General features: G+C 37.3%; 1 protein-coding gene across 1 annotated transcript in view; it reads left to right on the forward strand.

Moving 5' to 3' along the window:
- The window catches only part of cdh22 (cadherin 22), a 150,418-nt gene that overhangs the window by 38,821 nt on the left and 91,046 nt on the right, over positions 1-20,551 (forward strand). Inside the window, exon 6 of the mRNA XM_077725839.1 lies at positions 6,263-6,378. The gene's annotated coding sequence lies outside the window, so the exon portion shown is untranslated. The remainder of the gene's footprint in view (positions 1-6,262; positions 6,379-20,551) is intronic.

The following is a 20,551-nucleotide window of genomic DNA, read 5'->3' on the forward strand; positions in this document are numbered from 1 at the left end:
ATAACATGATTTTCACTCGAATATATAGTTGTATTTATTTGTTATGTACTGTACTGTTATTATATCCTGTATGAAAATAGAATTTATAGTATTTTTTTAAATCTCATAATCAGTATCGTCTTATATTCGGGTCAATACGTTAAATAATGCAAAAATATTGAATGGCGGGTAACAAAAACAATTGAAGTTCAAATTACGCAAAATAGCTGTTTTTATATCTTTGCAAGTATTAACAATTAAAAAAACATTTTAACAATTTGAAAATAAATTAGATGATATTGAGCTTTACATTTAGACTGGTCGCCAGTCACAAAAAATCCGCCAAATTTCTTTAGCCACGACATCTAGGGTCATCTTTTATAACGCTAGCAATTTCCCATCGTATATCTCCGACTCCACTCCGGCACCGCCGTCGTGCTTTTGATGTATCGATAATAATAACCTAATAATGCATTAGTCCTTTTCAAAGGCGCCACAGCAGAATGCATTTGAAGTATTAAAGACGCCGCGACCCCGACGGACGGCGACCGACCGGGAAAAAAGCGCCCGGGCGCCGTGTCCGCGTAATTGAACGACGCCATCCACAACAAAAAAGAACAAGACGACGAGTGCGAGACAGCTGCCGAGTCCATCTGTCCACCGTGGCGCGAAATCTGTTGCTAAGCGCCCGTTGGCGTCTGGGCGCCAACTTGACACCAGGCGCCGTCTACAAGTGCGCACTTTGCGATGTTGCTTCAATCACTCGAGGGCCATTTCGTAGAAAAGAGAACATCCACGACGAGTGGCCAATCTTTGACGATTTACTTAATGTAGCCTCGGGTTTGATGCCCGGGGATGTAAAGGCAATTGAATCTGGCTTATTGCGTCCTCTCCTGTGGACCGGCGGATCTGTAAACGGACGCTATGGTTCGCAGGGTCTCGGTGTTCCTCCCCGGGGGTGACGTGGCAATGTCTTTCCGCACGGCTGACGTCTTGGGGGGTGTGAAGGGCGGCGAGGTGGAGTAGGTCGTGGTCGGGTTTTTGAGGGGTGGTCGGAAGTGTCGGGAAGAGGACGTTTGTCTGGTTGTCTTTATCGGGACTTGTTGTTATAAGAGGTTGTAAGGGAAATAGTGTCAATCTTAGCTATGGGATATAAGCTAGTTTTGTAGGATTACAAAATAATGGTGGATGAGTTGAGGGTAAGGCTTATATGCGCATAAAAACTTGATGGGTAAAAATATTGCAAGTTTGATGGTGCAGTGGTCTGATGATATCATGATAAATTGGTGTCAATGTGACGTCATGATGGTCAGTTATTGCAAAAAAATGATGACTGGGGGTAGGGCTTATATGCGCATAAAAAATTGACATGCAAAAATAATTGGAAGTTGATGGTGAAGTGGTCTGATGATGTCATGACAAATTGGTGTCAATGGGACGAAATGATGCGAGTGAATGTGGTCGATACAGTCATTTATTTCAAAATAAACCAATAAAAATGCGAAATAAAATTAATTTTGACGTCAATAAATGAAATTCAAGAAAAATCATTTAAATTTCCGCAAAAAATTGTCATTTCTGTTATTAGAAAGCTTCAACTTCTCATCAAGATAGACTTATTTCTTCTTTCTAATTGTATAATTTGATATTTTTCATTAACATAAACAGACGTATTTACTTCCACATGATATTGACCCAATTAATAATTCATATAGTATCTAAAAAATACCACTTATGATGATTTTTATCAAGATTTTCCCTTCAAAGTAACACATTTGTACTCCTATTAAAACCACAAATATAGATTTGAAAATTGTCAACCATGGGCGGCTTATATGCGAGAAATTGTCAAAATTCAACAATTTTAAGGCAATTTTCAGTGTGTGGCTTATATGCGAGTAAATATGCTACTTTTTTTACGCATTTCAGCTCAAATTTTTCTTAAGATTTACCCTTCAAAGTAACACATTTGTACTCCCTATTAAAACCATGAATATGGAGTTGAAAATTGTCAATCACTGGGCGGCTTATACGCGAGAAATTGTCAAAATTCAACAATTTTAAAGGCAATTTTTAGGGATTTTTTTTCCCAAAATGAGCTAGCGATAACCGCCGATGACTTGAATGTGTCTCTCGACTCGGCCATTCCTCGTAAATCCAACGGCGCTCATTAACATAATCACCTTAGCGTTGGCATGCTAACGCCTACGTGAATTAGCGTAGCTAGCGTACGTGTCACTTTAACTCCCTTCAACCGGACGCCGCTCGCTTATAAGATATTCATCGGACATAAGATGCCATATTCATTATTCATCAGTGAATTAATAATGTGAAATATGAAAAGACGCTTGTATTTTTAATATAATAGTTCAACGAGTTTATTCCATGTTATAGAAGGGTTGATTCTGTCAAGGTTTTGATAGAATGTCAGTGACGGGTTTTTGTTTTAATAACCCGAGTCTGCAGTAATGAGTGAAATAAATAAGATAAAAATAGAGTAATATACGAATATGATATTATACTTGGATGTAGGCTTATTTTTTTGCTGTTTTTGTGTGGCCTTAATCTTCTGTCATAGTGATGAAATAAGTGTTTAATCATTGATTTGGCATGGAGAGAGTCTGTTTGAAGATTTATTTGATAGTCCGTTTTTTTGAAGGCGTATTGTTGTTTTATGATTTGAGGCTGTGGTGTCAAACTCAGTTTATTTTTTGGTCTAAATTGTTCATTTAAATGTCAATTGGATTTCTATTGTTGTCAATGGGCAGGTAGTGAGTTAGTTTTGTGTTGTTTTGGGGTATTTATAGGTCATTCCTTGTTCATTTTGGATGATTCCTTCTTGATTTTGGGCATATTTCCAAGCTGCCCATTGGTTGATTTTTTTGTTTGTTTTTTTGTTTTAGTTTTTGTTATTTTTTATTTTTTTGGCAATTTTTTGGGTGCTTTTTTTTGCGTTATTTTGTGGTTATTTTTTGGACCCTTTTTTTATTAGGGGTGAATTTTCTGGAATTTTCACTTGTAAGGAGAGATGATTGAACTACTTAATTTGGGGTTAATTTCAAGATGGCCTCCTCCTCATTGGTTGTTTTCAGTTTATTTTTATTTTTGCAGTTTTTAAGTTATTTCTTCTAAATTTTGGACTATTTCTTATTATTTTTGGGTTATTTCTAGATTGCCTCAGGTTTATTGGTTGTTTTCTGTTGTTATGGCCATTTTGAGGTTATTTACTCTAATTTTTTGACGCTAGTTCAAATCCGGCTCGAAGGACCAATGCATTTTGGCATGTTGGTTTTGTTTTTGGCCATTTCCAAGTTATTTCCTCAAAACTCTGGACCATTTCCTACTAACTTAGGGTTGATTTTCAGGCTGCCTTTGGGTTCAATTCCCAACTGCTTCCTGCTCATTGGTTGTTTTCTATTGTTTTTTGACCATTCCCAGGTTATTACCTCTAAATTTTGGATCATTTTCTGTTAATTTTTGGTTGATTTTCAGGCTGCCTCCTCTCCTTTGCCTCATTCTGTTGTTATTTTGTTTATTTACTGTAAGTTTTGGACCATTTCTTATTCATTTTGGGACAAATTCCAGGCTGCTTCTTGCTAATTGGTTGTTTTCAGTTATTTTTGGCCATTTCCAAGTGACTTCTTAGTTTTTGTGCGTTCTTCACATTCCTGGTTAACTCATTGACTGCCATTTGTGGTCCGAAAAAAACAAATAGAAATATGCAAATAAAAAAATTGACCAAAAAATGCTTAATCACAGAAACCCTGCAAAAAAATTCAAATTTCAAATCACCCCTGAAACAAAACAATTTAATTTACGGAGATTTGAGAGTAGTTTGGTGATATTTAGTGAGTATTTAAATAGGTTTGAGAGTAGTTTGGCGATATTTAGTGAGTATTTACGTAGATTTGGGAGTAGTTTGGTGATATTTAGTATTTAGGTAGATTTGAGAGTCGTTTGGCGATATTTAGTGAGTATTTACATAGATTTGAGAGTAGTTCGGTAATATTTAGTATTTACGTAGATTTGAGAGTAGTTTGGCGATATTTAGGGAGTATTTACGTAGATTTGGGAGTAGTTTGGTGATATTTTGTGAGTATTTATGTATATTTGAGAGTCGTTTGGCGATATTTTGTGAGTATTTATGTAGATTTGGGAGTAGTTTGGTGATATTCAGTGAGTATTTACATAGATTTGAGAGTAGTTCAGTAATATTTAGTATTTACGTAGATTTGAGAGTAGTTTGGCGATATTTAGGGAGTATTTACGTAGATTTGGGAGTAGTTTGGTGATATTTTGTGAGTATTTATGTATATTTGAGAGTCGTTTGGCGATATTTAGTGAGTATTTATGTAGATTTGGGACTAGTTTGGTGATATTTAGTGAGTATTTACATAGATTTGAGAGTAGTTTGGCGATATTTAGGGAGTATTTACGTAGATTTGGGAGTAGTTTGGTGATATTTTGTGAGTATTTATGTATATTTGAGAGTCGTTTGGCGATATTTTGTGAGTATTTATGTAGATTTGGGAGTAGTTTGGTGATATTTAGTGAGTATTTACATAGATTTGAGAGTAGTTCGGTAATATTTAGTATTTACGTAGATTTGAGAGTAGTTTGGCGATATTTAGGGAGTATTTACGTAGATTTGGGAGTAGTTTGGTGATATTTTGTGAGTATTTATGTATATTTGAGAGTAGTTTGGTGATATTTAGTGAGTATTAACGTAGATTTGGGAGTAGTTTGGTGATATTTAGTGAGTATTTACATAGATTTGAGAGTAGTTCGGTAATATTTAGTATTTACGTAGATTTGAGAGTAGTTTGGCGATATTTAGGGAGTATTTACGTAGATTTGGGAGTAGTTTGGTGATATTTTGTGAGTATTTATGTATATTTGAGAGTAGTTTGGTGATATTTAGTGAGTATTAACGTAGATTTGGGAGTAGTTTGGTGATATTTAGTATTTACGTTGATTTGAGAGTAGTTTGGTGAGATTTAGTGATTTAAATGCCAGACCCCCTAGGTTTGACACCCCCGCCCCAACATAATGCAAACATAGCGTCGCCGTGACGACACGCTCGCCGTTTTAAAGGGATTTTCATGGCGTGAGAGCTCCAAGTTAACGGATTAAAGCAAGGTGAGAAGAAGGTGATTATGATATTGCTGTCTGGGCGCTTATCAGATGTTGTGATGACGGCAAGCAATCCACGCTTTAATAAGCAAACACTTAAGCACTCCATGCCAGAAAACACCATCACGACTTGCCATTGGCGCCCTTTAACGACCACCAATATGACTTTCACTCAATTTGACAGAGAAGACGGACATTTTTTTTTCTATCCGCCTCATCTCTGATTATCGACCGGCGGCACCAGGTGACATTTTGCCGAGTGTAGAGGAGCGTCCCTGAAAATGAGATTTATGATGAGGCCTTTTCCTGTCATAGAATTTCACTCTTAGACGGACTGAATTGGACAAAAAAATGTAGTATGCGCAAATAAGGCTGTAAAAAATGCTTTCGCTTTGGAGTCAATGATGTTTTTGTTGGTGGAAAATGCGGAAAAAGGGATCGAGTTTAGCGACTGTACCTAAGATTGACACTACTTCAAGTAGATTTATTACCATGGTTGGTTTTGGTATTCAATTTGACAGATTTTGGACTTGACTGGTGGGTGAGTGGTTAGGGTGCAAAGTGGCGGCATGGGGGCCAAATCTGGCCCACTGAATCATTTTGTGTGGCCCGGGAAAGTCAATCATGAGTGCTGACTTTCTGTTTTAGGATCAAATTCAAATGAGGAGTATAGATGGATATTACATTTTCTGATTGACCCTTTTTTTTAAGTCAATAATTGTCATTTTTTTAATCAATTTTTTCAGTTTTTAGTTCAAAAATAATTTTGTAAAATCTAATATTATATTTAAAAAATGGTAAAATAAACGTTGTTTTAAAACTCTAAAACACTGAATACTCAAGGATTTTATTCCAGTTCTTTTATCCACTTATAAAAAAAAAATCTAAATATTATATCTAGAATGGTCCGGCCCACATGAAATCGAGTTTCTGTTTTAGGATCAAATTAAAAAGTATAAATGTATATTAAATTTCCTGATTTTTCCCCTTTTAAATCAATAATTGTCATTTTTTAATCATTTTTCCCTGTGTTTTTAGTTCAAAAATCATTTTGTAAATTCTAAAAATATATTTTTATAAAAGCTAAAATGAACATTGTTTTAGATCTATAAAAAAACTGAATATTCAGGGCATTTTTTCCCTCTCCCAGCGTGCTGAGTGGATTGACCAAAGAGAAGGACATAGACCAGTCAGCAAGTGCAGTCGCACCACCTCTACATACGGAATTAATTTTTCCTGAAGTGATTTCGGTCCTTGGATTTTTTTGTAAGTACAGACATATTTTATTCCATTTTTGCCCGGCAACGCACTGGTAACATAACATAAACGAATTTAAATGAACTTGGATTGTAATGCAGACACACTCAAAAATACGTTTCAAATAAGTTTTAAGTGAGTAAACCATTTTGATGAAATATTAAAATCATACACAATGTGCACCATTGGTATCATAATATGTAAAAATAATCCACTTTTTTAATATTTAGTCATAATAATATTTGTAGTAAGTCATCAATGTCTCAGTATTCAATTTCTGGCCGAGCTTTGCTTCTAAAAAGGAATGATGAAAAATTAAAATCATACACAATGTGCACCATTGGTATCATAATATGTAAAAATAATACACTTTTTCAATATTAAGTCATAATATTTGTAGTAAGTCATCAATGTCTCAGTATTCAATTTCTGCCCGAGCTTTGCTTCTAAAAAGGGTTGATGAAATATTAAAATCATACACAATGTGCACCATTGGTATCATAATAATATGTAAAAATGATCCCCTTTTTTAATATTTAGTCATAATAATATTTGTAGTAAGTCATCAATGTCTCAGTATTCAATTTCTGCCCGAGCTTTCCTTCTAAAAAGGGTTGATGAAATATTAAAATCATACACAATGTGCACCATTGGTATCATAATATTTAAAAATAATACACTTTTTCAATATTAAGTCATAATAATATTTGTAATCGGTCATCAATGTCTCAGTATTCAATTTCTGCCGAGCATTGCTTCTAAAAATATGACAAAACATTAAAAAAATACACATTATGCACCATTAGTATCATAATAATACTTGAAAATAATCCACTTTCTCAATATGAATAGCTGAACCACGTGTTTTTAGTCCGCCAAATATTTGTAGCTTATTATGGTTTAATAGCCGGCATTAAACGCCCATCCGTCCGTCCGTCCGTCCTTCGTTTGTCCAAGACGCCTCCGTTGTCTTCTTTATGCTCAGGCGATATATACAAAGGTCAGTATGTTGGAGTAATTGCATCCATCAAAGGCGCCGTCTGCGGCGCATATCAATGACCCGACTGGACTCCCCGCGTGGACCATCATGCGCCCTAGCTCGAAAATCACAAGCCATAGAATAACTCAATAATAACAAGCTAGCTCGTAGCCGCGACGGGAAAATGGTCTCCAGTTGACAAAGTATTGACATTGCTGTTTGCTGTTAAATATGACATATTGTTATTTATTTTCTTCTCAAAGAGCGACCGGTCTGAGTATTTTCTCGAGATTGGAAATCGGGCTCAATTCCGTCATTTCACCAGATAGGTATCGGGTAATTTTTTTTGGATTGACGTCCAATATTGTCATATTTGTAATCTATTAACCAAGAAATAACATTAATTAATGATGTGAAATCAAGATGTCGATGATTGGTCGCCACATCAAACATGGCCGCCTGCTACGCGCACACAAATATGTCTTCCAAAAATGATGATTGACATCCAATCATGTCATATTGTTAATTTATCAACTAAGAATTAACATTAACAATGTAAGATTAAGATTTAGATGATTGGTCGCCCTATCAAACATGGCCGCCAGCACACTGTACAAAAATGAGCACCTCCAAAATCATTGATTAATGTCCAATCATGTCATATTGTTAATTTATCACCCAAAATTAACATTAATTAACAATATAAGATCAAAATTTTGATGATTGGTCGCCATACCAAACATGGCCGCCAGTACACACATTCCAAAAATGATGATTGATGTCCAATCTTGTCATATTTTTAATTCATCGACCAAGAAACTAACATTAATTAACAATTTAAGGTCAAGAAATTTAATGATTGGTCGCCCTACCCAACATGGCCACTAGCACACTTCCAAAAACGATTGATTTCCAATCATATTATTAATTCTACAAGTTTATCACCAGTAGATGTCCAATCAAAGGTGAGGTCTGACCTCGAAACAAAAAACCCGGCGACCAATCATTTCCAAACCCTCCACTACGCCAACCTATTTCACGAGCGTGTCAAACAACCACCAAAAACTATCATTTCCGTTGTTTTTATTTGTTGACACAGAAGCCATTTGTTGTAGGAAGGAAGATAGGAGCTTGTCACACCCGCATTTTTTCTTTTTTTCTGTCTTTTAATGGCGCCCAGCTGCAAGCGCCTGTCCCAGTAATCCGGGAAATGTTGGGATTTATTGTGATAATACGTATCTTTACTCAGATTAAACTTCTTGCGCCATGTGTGCGCGTTAGTACAGTCAGAAGCTCGTGTCTATCGTTGGCTTTCCCCCCCGTCTTTGTTTCGCTAGCTTAATGGGCTTTGTGAGATAATACCCGCGTGATGTAACAATACGGGTGATCCGGGGGATTGGCGGCCGCTTGGCCCGACATCCGAGACAGACGCCGCAACCTGTGCACATTTGAAGGGAAATTATTATATTCAGCGCACGAGGAGAGCTCTTTTATGGTGTTTTTTGTGTGTTGCTTGGGATTAGATGGGGGTGAAAGAGCAGAGTTGTCTTGGAAAATGTTGTCTGAAAAAATGTTGTTGGGTTTTGTTAGTTATTGTGGAAAATGTGATGTTTTTTGGAGGGTGTTTGAGGATTTTTATGTTGTTTTTTGCTAAAAAAAATGATGGGTGAATTAAGGGTAGGGCTTATATGCGCATAAATTAGAGTTGACTGTAAAGTGGCAGATGAAATGCTATAATGTGGGTCATTTATTTTAAAATTTAAGAAAAATATGAAGATAAAATGCCAAAAAAAAATTTTTTGGTTGTCTATGAATGAAATTCAAGAAAAAAAATATATTATCTTTTATAAAATGTGAAAAAAACATATTTGTGCCTGCAATTGGTCGCCCATCTTAACTAGGGATGACAAACTAGACCGCTATGAACATACTTACTGGACATTTGGTCACCCGGACGTTTGGTCGCCCGGACGTTTGGTCGCCCGGACCTTTGGTCACCCGGACGTATGGTTGCCGGACATTTGGTCGCCAGGACGTTTGGTTGCCCAGACATTTGGTTGCCCAGACATTTGGTTGCCCAGACATTTGGTTGCCCAGACATTTGGTTGCCCAGACATTTGGTCGCCCAGACATTTGGTCGCCCGGACATTTGGTCGCCCGGACGTTTGGTCGCCCGGACGTTTGGTCGCCCGGACGTTTGGTCGCCCGGACGTTTGACAATATGACAGAGAATTTACAGTTGAAATCAGCTCTCAAAATTAATTAAAATGTATTATTTCAACCAAATTTTTGAATATATCAAAATTTAATCGGAAACACCTATTTTTTAAGCAATAACTATTATATAGGTTGTCCTTTGACTCCTCGTACCCTACGATTGGTTAGCCACCCATTTAGGGATAGGCTCCAGCACCCCCTGCAAACCTTGTGAGGATAAACACTTCAAATAATAAATGAATATTCCAGTGAAACTTTTATATAATCAAGTGCGACTTATAATCCAAAAAATACCATCATTTTGGCAAATTTACAAAATTTTAATTTCTGCCAAAAAACTGACTTTAGCACCCCCGATTTCATTTTCCATCCCACTAATATAAAGTCATCATCAACTTTCTCCCACAAAAGTCTGCAAATGCTACTTTTTGAACCAAATTTAGCCTCATAAGTATCATAGCCTGATATTCCATTTTTTTAAAATGGTTAATAATTTTAAATGCGCAAAATAAATAAATAAACAAAATGCAGTGATGGCAAGTGGGGCCGACTGCGTAGGAGTGTCGTGGACTCCCTCCCCCGCATTGCAGGGAACCTTTTTGATGGAGATCTTCAAATACAGTATAGCTGTCCGCCCGCACTCGCACACCCACATAAACACCAGCCCCGGCCGGCCGGCCGGGCGGCGTACATTTATTATTCAATCTTTATGATAATGACTTCTCGGCGTTTACTATCCCGACTTCCGACACGCCTTGTCAAAGCCGCCGTAAAAGTGATGAAGTGTTTGATTCTTTTGTTTATCTGCTTTTACAAGCTACATACCTGAGATGAAAAACTCTAAAATGACAAAACGTGGCTTTGCTAACAATCAAAAGATCCTTTGACTTGCCTATTGTTTTACTAGTTAGGCAAATCTAGTAGAAAAGTTGGCATATTGACCTGAATATAAGACAGTGTTTTTTTGCATTGAAATTAGACTGAAAAATGGTGACCTGGTGGTTGAGTGGTTAGTGTGTTGGCTTGAAAGTTTTGGGGTTCTGGGTTCAAATCCAGGTCAGTCCATCTGTGTCAAGATTGTGTTGTCCCCAAACCTATGTGGGTTTTCTCCGGGTACTCCAGTTTCCTCCCACTCTCTAAAAACATGCATGCTAGGCTAATTGTATGCTAAATTGCCCCAGCTGACAGTTTTGGGGTTCTTGGTTCGAATCCAGGTCAGTCCCTCTGTGTTGAGGTTGCTTGTTCTCCCTGGGCATGTGTGGGTTTTCTCCGGGTACCCTAGTTTCCTCCTACTCTTTAAAATCATGCATGTTAAGCTAATTGTATGCTAAATTGCCCCTAGCTGACAGTTTTGGGGTTCTTGGTTCAAATCCAGGTCAGTCCATTTGTGTCAAGGTTGTGTGTTGTCCTCAAACCTGTGTGGGTTTTCTCTGGGTAGTCCAGTTTCATTTCACTCTCTAAAAAGATGCATGCTAGGCTAATTGTATGCTAAATTGCCCCTAGCTGACCATTCACGTTAAGCGTTATTGACAGTTTTTTGATGGCCTCGAAAGGCAACAAATTCAACTTGCTATTATTCTTTGAGACTTTGCGTCTGTGGAGATTGTTGTCCGTCCCTCCCCCTCTTTCTTTTCTGGCACGTGGCGGTGTCACGGCCCATTTGGCGTATTAGACCCCGACACATATTGGATTTGGCAGCTGACATTTTCACCCCGTCTGTCAAATGTTGATTTTGACAGCACCAAAAACTCTTTGCTTCTCCACTGCCTTCTTTTTTAATCATATCTCAAACAGAGAACTCGAAAAGTTCATTCATTCATTCATTTTCTATGTAGTATGTAGTATGTGGTATGTAGTATGCAGTAGTATGCAGTAGTATGCAGTAGTATGCAGTAGTATGCAGTAGTATGCTGTAGTATGCAGTAGTATGCAGTAGTATGCTGTAGTATGCTGTAGTATGCTGCAGTATGCGGTAGTATGCGGTAGTATGCGGTAGTATGCGGTAGTATGCTGTAGTATGCGGTAGTATGCGGTAGTATGCGGTAGTATGCGGTAGTATGCGGTAGTATGCGGTAGTATGCGGTAGTATGCGGTAGTATGCGGTAGTATGCGGTAGTATGCGGTAGTATGCGGTAGTATGCGGTAGTATGCGGTAGTATGCGGTAGTATGCGGTAGTATGCGGTAGTATGCGGTAGTATGCGGTAGTATGCGGTAGTATGCGGTAGTATGCGGTAGTATGCTGTAGTATGCTGTAGTATGCAGTAGTATGCTGTAGTATTCTGTAGTATGCTGTAGTATGCTGTAGTATGCAGTAGTATGCAGTAGTATGCAGTAGTATGCAGTAGTATGCAGTAGTATGCAGTAGTATGCTGTAGTATGTAGTAGTATGCAGTAGTATGTTGTAGTATGTTGTAGTATGTGGTAGTATGTGGTAGTATGTTGTAGTATGTTGTAGTATGTTGTAGTATGTTGTAGTATGTTGTAGTGTGTTGTAGTGTGTTGTAGTGTGTTGTAGTGTGTTGTAGTGTGTTGTAGTGTGTTGTAGTGTGTTGTAGTGTGTTGTAGTGTGTTGTAGTATGCTGTAGTATGCTGTAGTATGCTGTAGTATGCAGTAGTATGCAGTAGTATGCTGTAGTATGCTGTAGTATGCTGTAGTATGCTGTAGTATGCTGTAGTATGCTGTAGTATGCTGTAGTATGCTGTAGTATGCTGTAGTATGTTGTAGTTTGTTGTAGTATGTTGTAGTATGTTGTAGTATGTTGTAGTATGTTGTAGTATGTTGTAGTATGTTGGAGTATGCTGTAGTATGCTGTAGTATGCTGTAGTATGCTGTAGTATGCTGTAGTATGCTGTAGTATGCAGTAGTATGCAGTAGTATGCAGTAGTATGCTGTAGTATGCTGTAGTATGCTGTAGTATGCTGTAGTATGCTGTAGTATGCTGTAGTATGTTGTAGTATGTTGTAGTATGTAGTAGTTTGTAGTAGTTTGTAGTAGTATGTAGTAGTTTGTAGTATATACATTTTCAGATTTGGAGGATTTTTGAAGGCATTTAAAAAATGTTTAATTTAAAAAAAAAGGTTAATACATATTGTATATAATTTATTTTTTGTCCAAGCAAATGTATATATATCATCCATAAAAAAATAAACATCCTTCGCCCCAAATTTTACATTCGATGACATCATCGCTTTCAACTATGCAGAGGCAAACCGTCCCAAAATTTTAGTTTTTTTAATCCTTTTTCTATACTTACCGACCTAAAGTCTATTTTTGAATCCTCTTTGTACATTATTTTATCTCAAAATGCAAAAAGATAATTCTTTGATTAACCTAAATATCAAAGAGAAAATAAAAATGGCTGCCTTGCAAGAGTTTGACTTTGAGGATTTAAAAAACTATGATTTTAAAAGTCACTAATTTGGAATGAATGACTTTTTGTTGAAATCCGAGCAGCAACTTTTCAACTCAGCAGGCGGTTCCCACACGGCTTTTTTAAATTATTTTCAAAGTAACGTATAATCCCACTTTAGTTGTCAAACATTAATCAAACGCCACTAATGGATTTTTTCAGCCTTTGTGCATCATTTGCCCGTTGTGTCGCTTATGTTACACTTGCAACTTTAGAATTTTTTGAAAGGCAGCTTTGTCATTTTGAATGACACGCTCGCGGGGGTGCCGAGACGTGTCTGATGTGTCGTTTTTTTTGTTGACAATGTAAGTTGAAAATGGAATTTTGTCAGGGGAATTTTGGCGGATTTCATATAAAGACAATTTTTTTTCAAGAAAACTAAACAAAACAACAAAAAATGGCGATAAAATAGTTTATTGTTTTACTAGTTAGCAAAATCTAGTACAAAAATTGGCTTATTGATCCGGATATAAGACGATGTTTTTTTTTTGTATTAAAATGAGACTGAAAAAGGGCAGTTTTGGGGTCCCTGGTTCAAATCCAATAATTATCGAATATTGTCCAATAAAAAGCCAGGATGGCACTTACTTTATAGAGGAGTGAGTATAAAGTTATTTAGTATTAAAAGAGTATTTATTGATATTTATTTTAGAAATGTATAAATTAAAACAAATAACTGAGGCTGACAAGAGTAAAAATATTACAAAAAAGACTTAAGCATTCATTTTCTATTCATTTTCATTCATTTTCTGAACAGCTAATCCTCACAAGGGTCGCAGGTGGCCAGCCAATAACAGGGCAGGAGACAAAAATACAACCAATCATAGAAAAGGTCAATTTAAAGCCTTCATTTAGCTAAGCATGCATGTTTTTGTAATGTAAGAGGAAACTTAGAGTACTCAGAAAAAAATTCCCACAACTCCACACAGCATAAAACCCACCTGGCATCGAACCCTTGACCCCCAAACTGCGAGCCATATGCAGTAACCACTTCAACACCGCGCCACCACATTACAAATTTTGGTAATGTGGGAGGAAACTAAGATTACACCAAAAAAACCCACAACTCCACACTGCATAAAACCCACCTAGCATCGAACCCTCGACCCCCAACCTGCGAGCCTTATGTGATAACCACTTTTCTACTGTGCCACCCTGTTGCAAATTTTGGTAATCTGGGAGAAAACTAGTATTACACGAAAACAAAAATCCCACACCTCCACACGGCATAAAACCCTCCTGGCATCGAACCCTTGACCTCCAACTTGCGAGCCATAGGCGGTAACCACTTTAGCACCGCATTGCAAATTTTGGAAATGTGGGAGGAAACTAGGATTACACAAAAAAATCCCACACCTCCACACATCATAAAATCCACCTGGCATCAAACCCATGACCCCCAACCTGCGAGCCATATGCGATAACCACTTACCACCGCATTGAAATGTTACTTAAGATAATTCTTTGGCACGTAAAAACGTTGAAAGCATCCTGGGAAGGCTCCAACTTCAATTTTCAGATAGAAAATCAAACTTTAGAAAGGGTGAAAACCTTGCATAGACTTTCAAACGAATTCCACTGACCAGAAGGGGGAGGAGCCACGACTCTGGTCTCTGAATTTCAAACCACCCCACCCCCCACACCACACCGCCTTTATCCGAGCCCGGAACACCCCCGAGGGCGTTTGACTTACTGGTCCCGTTTGATTCTGGCAGGTCGCGTGTCAGCTTTAAAAAAAAAATAAAAAATAAAATAAAAAAGACGGCTATTTATGAATAATGGAACGCGGCCTCGGCACCCCCGAACCTGGACCCCGCCCACCTCCGCTTGCCGGGTCCGTGCGTGGAATAGGATAGACCTCATTAATGGGGAATATTGGTAAAGGACTACTTTGCCAGGAGACAATTAACGGGAGACGTCAATGGCCGAATCGCTTGACGGACGGCGAGTAACGTCGTTTGTATTCATGAAAACGACCAGAGACGAGCTTTGAAGCGGCGGTTGGGGTTCACGTGTTGAATCCAAATCAGATTGGGTGTCTTTTCCGATTGACGTTTAAAAAAAAAAAAAAAAAAAAGTGGATTTTGTCCGCCTCGCAGTTTTGGGGACTCGGGTTCGAATGCCAATTTTTGTGGATTATTTTGAAAATGAATCAATTTAGCTTTGTTTGCTGTTTGGGTGCGTGCTAGAAATTATTGTTTTGGTCAATATCTATAAAATGTTGATATAGATGTGTATATTTTTATTAATCTATCAGCCTCACAGTTTTTGGGTCGATGGTTCGATTCCAGGTGATTCCTCACGTTTGTGTGTTGTCTTTGGGCTTGCGTTTGTTTTTGGGGGGTACTCTGGTTTGTATGCTAGGCTAATGAAACGCTATGTGTGTCAAAGTGGCGGCCTGGGGGCCAAATATGGCCCGCCGCATCATTTTGTGCGGCCCGGGAAAGTAATTTGCTGACTTTGTGTTTTAGGATCAAATTAAAATGAAGAGTATCGAAGTATATTAAATTTCCTGATTTCCCCCTTCTGAATCAATAATTGTCATTTTTTAATCCATATTTTTCTGTGTTTTTTAGTTCAAAAATCATTTTGTAAAATGTAAAAATATAATTTAAAAAAGCTGAAATAAACATTGTTTTAGATCTATAAAAAACTGAATATTCAGGGCTTTTAATCCAGTTCATTTAATCCATTTATTAAAAAAAAGTTTAATAGTATTTGCCAGCTCTAGTAGACAGTAATTATAATTTTTAATGGATTTTTAGTGTCTACTTGTAAAGATTGTGGAACACATTATGGGATGCATAGTCTAATTTATTCTAAAAATGGCCAATTCAATGTAAATTGCTACAAATAATGTTCATTCATTTTGTAGCCACTTTTAAATCAAGCGCTAATGTGCCAAACCTGTTTTTTTATTTTTTGAAAGTATTCAAGATGGCCGTAAGCAAGACTCCAAGTTTTGTTTTGCCATTTTGAAAGCTAATTAGTTGAATGTATTCACGTCGGCAAGATATATTCCATCCTTTCGGTCATTATTTCTGTTCAAAGACTCGGAACTAAACGCTCTTCCCGTCAAAATTATTATTTTTTTTGGTGGCAACGACAACAACGACGTACATGTCCGTACGCTTGTCAACAAAAACAAAAGGAAGGGACACTTCATGTGTTTGGAAACCAACCGCTAAACGGCGAAACACTTTTGTGGCCACTTGTCAAAAGCAATTAAGGAGAAAAGCATCCAAGAGTGAAAAAAAACAAAAAAAGCCCCGAGAGTTTGGAGCAAATTAAACACAGGAGAGTCGGCATTCATAAACAGACAATGGCGTGCAAAAAACAACAAAATTACGTTACAATGCTTGGTTTTACTGTTTTTTTAAATGTAAAAATTAGAAAAAAAGTCATTTTTGGGTGAAATTTTGACGATTTTTTGGGCAAATTCTAATCTGGAGTCAAACTGGAGTCAAACGCGGGCCATTTTAGATATAATATTTAGATTTTTTTTATATAAATGGATTAAAATAACTGGATGAAAATCCCTGAATATTGTTTTTTTTTTGTAGATCGAAAACAATGTTTATTTTAGCTTTTTTCAAATATATTTTTTGATTTCACCAAATGATTTTTGAGCTAAAAACAGAAAAAAATGGATTAAAAAATGACAATTATCGATTTAAAAGGGGGAAAATCAGGAAATATAATATACATCTATACTCTTCATTTTAAATTCATCCAAAAACAGAAAGTCGACACTCATGATTGACTTTCTCGGGCCGCACAAAATGATCCAGCGGGCCAGATTTGGCCCCTGGGCCAGCTCTTTGACACCCTCGACATAGACCTTGACTCCATTCAAAAATCCTTAAAAACCTGCAGCTTCATCCGGCACCCCCTGTGACCTTAGTGAAGTAAAGCAGTTCAAAAATGAGATAAGAAAATGTGGTATTTAAAACTGTGACAATTTAGCATCAACTTTGTAATCAATATTTCTTATGATAGCAACATGCTACAACTATGCTAACATGAGCAAAAATAAGCTAAAAAATATATTCCAGCCTTCTACTTTCATTACCTCCATGTTCATTTTAAGCTTCCTAAGTGCATTTTTTTATTTATTTACCTTATTTCCGACATGCTCACCATTCGCTAACTTTTGTTGACGTACGGCACCCCCGAAAAACAATATCCGACCGTAAACATTAGCGCTTTTTCTATCTCATCGCATCCATTGATGCTAACAAAAAAATACCTTTCATTCCATCCTTTCAAATCCATTTTGCAGTTTTCTTGTCGGACATAAAACAAGTAGCAGCCTCGCTAATGCGCTAAAATCTATAAACCCCAACAAAAGCAAAGGAAATCTATTATATTCTACACTTGCCACCTTTTTTATAGCCTTCAGAGCCTTCCCGAGCTAATGTTGTTATCGTAAATATCTTAAAGGGAATGTAAGTTCTCGATTTTTTTGTGTCAGGGTTTCATTATGAGCCAAGCACTCAGTGTTTTGAGTGTAGTTGCTAAAACCCGCGTTTATTCATGGGGATAAAATATCATTTTCCCGCAAAAATGGAACACCGATGAGTTATTGGGGTTGTAAAATGACCGCCTGGCTACAAATCTTTGCCGATTGGCTGAGAGTTTTGTCACTTTTTGGGCTATAAATTATGCTAACGTGGAAGTAGCGCTAGGTGGAAGTCGGGTTTTGGGCGGGTTATCGATGATGAAGAATAACTGTGGTCATAACCGTAAAAATTAGATGGAAGGGAACTTTAAAATTCATGTTTTTGTTGTTTATCATTTTTATTGATGCCTACAGTATGTATTCGAGTAAAACGCGCACCCATAAGTTTTGACTAAAAATTGGTAAACATTTTTTTGTTTCATTTTCATTGGATGACTTTTTACGTCATTTTTTTTGCCCATTCGTTGTTGATTGGTTGAACGGTGTTTAGACCTGTAGGAAGAAATTACATGTATTTTCTCGCATATAAGCCTTATTTTTAGCTAAAAAAAATTATGATTGAATCAAGGGTACGGCTTATATGCGCATAAATTAGGCTTGAAATGCACATAATGCAAGACAATATGGCCGATATGGTCATTTTTGTGAAAATAGAGAAAAGATAAACAGATAAAACGCTTAAAACAATTTTTTTGTCGTTTATGAATGAAATTCAAGAAAAAAATTAACCATATCTTGCATAAAAAGTGAACAAAAACTCATTTTTGAATTTGTGTAATCCAGAAATTGATAAAAAATACCACGTGCGATAATTTTTCCTTAAATTTTGCCCTTCAAAGTAACACATTTGTACTCCCAATTAAAAACCACGTATATGGAGGTGAACATTGTGAATCAGGGGGGGGCTTATACGCGAGAAATTGTAAAAAATTCAACCATTTTAAGGCAATTTTAAGGGTTTGGCTTATACATGGAGGCCAGAAAATACGGTATGTTAGCGACAGTCGCTAGTTGTTAGCAACAGTATGAAACAGAGTGGCAATTTAGCGCTTTAAAGTCTGGTCATGGTCTCCTGGTCAGTGCTGAAAGACCTTGGCCATCAGTGTACGTCGCGGAGCTTGCGCCGGAATCCATTTAAGGCGACTTTGCTGACCGGCGGCGGCGGCCAGCAAAACGGGAAATCAATACAGTCGATAGGAAGAGCATTAGGATGGCCGCCCCGGCCATTTCCGAACCGTTGTCCGTCCCACGCTTTCGTAAAGCGGTTTGCCTTTTCGCTTGTTGCAATTTTCCGTGGAAAAACTGACAGCTGGAGATCTTAAACTGCGCTTTTTCAAAAGAAAAGTCTATGTTAAAAGCAGCATTTTCTCCTAAAAGATGTTTCAAAATCAATTACTTTGTGTTCAAGCAACTATTTCAGCTATATAGGTTGATAATTTAGGATTTAGCGTTTTAGGTGCTAATCGGGATTCAATACGAATTGATGTGTCCATGTGAACCCAATTGAAACTGGTTTGTTAAGAACCAATTCCTTCGTGTTAAAGCAACCATTTCAGCATTACAGGTTGCTTATTAATTTAAGATTTTGCGTTTTAGGTGCTATTCAGGTTTCAATCCGAATTTATGTGTCCATGTGAACCCAATGGAAACCGGTTTAAGAACCATTTCTCCAAAAAAATGTTTTAGAACCAATTATTTTGTGTTCAAGCAAAAAGGTTGCTGACTAATTTAAGATTTTGAGTTTTAGGTGCTATTCAGGTGTCAATCCGAATTGATGTGTCCATGTGAACCCAATGGAAACCGGTTTAAGAACCATTTCTCCCAAAAAAATGTTTTAGAACAAATTATTTTGTGTTCAAGCAAAACGGTTGCTAACTAATTTAAGATTTTGAGTTTTAGGTGCTATTCAGGTGTCAATCCGAATTGATGTGCCCATGTAAACCCAATGGAAACAGGTTTGCGCGATGGCTCTCATTATCACGTTTTTCCCAAAGGAACGTCTTTTAAAAACCAATTCCTTCATGTTCAAGCAACCATTTCAGCGTTTTAGGTGCTATTCGGGTTTCAATCCAAATTGATGTGAACCCAATGGAAACAGGTTTCTTAGTTTTAAAAAGACTTTGACAAAAAAAAGACTTTTGAACAGAATTGTTTCCACCATGTTTTTTCCACCAGAATCGGAGTCAACTGATTTTGATCATCAATCCTAAAAATATGATAATTTTATCCCCAATTATATATAAAGTATTGCAGTTTCTCCCTATAGACCATTAAATTCAAACTAATTTCCCATTCCAAATTAATTAGACATCTATCTATGACATCCAGTGAGTTCATCTCAGAATATTTTTTTATCCTCAACCCTGCTTTACCCCCATTTTTCCCCGTGGGCTCGGTAGCGCCACCTTTCCCGCTTTCGCCCGCCAAGCCTCAGTCGAAACGAGCGCCGCCAAATGTTTCTTCCTCTGCTCCTTTTCTTCAAGTGCTCAAGCCCCCCCGTTTGATTCCACCGCCGCCGCGGAAAGACTCCCGCGCGCCGTTTGCCAATCTTTTCCGACGAATTGAATAATGCTTTTTCATTGCGTGGATTTCTGAATTTTCTGAGAAGGAATTTGATGAAAAGCGCCGCTTGTTTTTTGAAGGCCGAGCGCTTCAAAAAACTTGCAGCTTTCGTCGTCACCCGTGTCTGCATTCCGTTTGATGCCGCCGCCGCCGCTGCCAAGTACGGCGCCGGATTTTCTTTCGCTCGGAAGGAATTTTAATCAAATGAGTACCGTCGGTGGGGAGCCAATGACAATTATCTCCGGGATTGGTCACCCTCAAGGTCTTTTTGCGTCAGGTTTGCCAGATGAAGCCAATGGTAGCTTGTCCAAAAGCTACTTTACGTCTTTTTTTTAAACATTCGAAGTCAGGTCGAAGAAATATGTTGTAAAATTGTGATAAAAAGTAAAACAATTAGAGTAAAGTCATACAAAGTTTTGTAACTTGAAATTTTGTACATGGAGGCATTTGTAAGTTGAGGTATGACTGTATTTAGTTATTTTTTAAGTAGAGGTTTGACTGTATTTAGGTATTTTGTTAGTAGAGGTATGATTGTGTTTAGTTATTTTGTA

Source organism: Stigmatopora nigra, chromosome 10 (assembly GCF_051989575.1).
Source record: "Stigmatopora nigra isolate UIUO_SnigA chromosome 10, RoL_Snig_1.1, whole genome shotgun sequence".
In the NCBI taxonomy this organism is placed as follows: Eukaryota; Metazoa; Chordata; class Actinopteri; order Syngnathiformes; family Syngnathidae; genus Stigmatopora; species Stigmatopora nigra.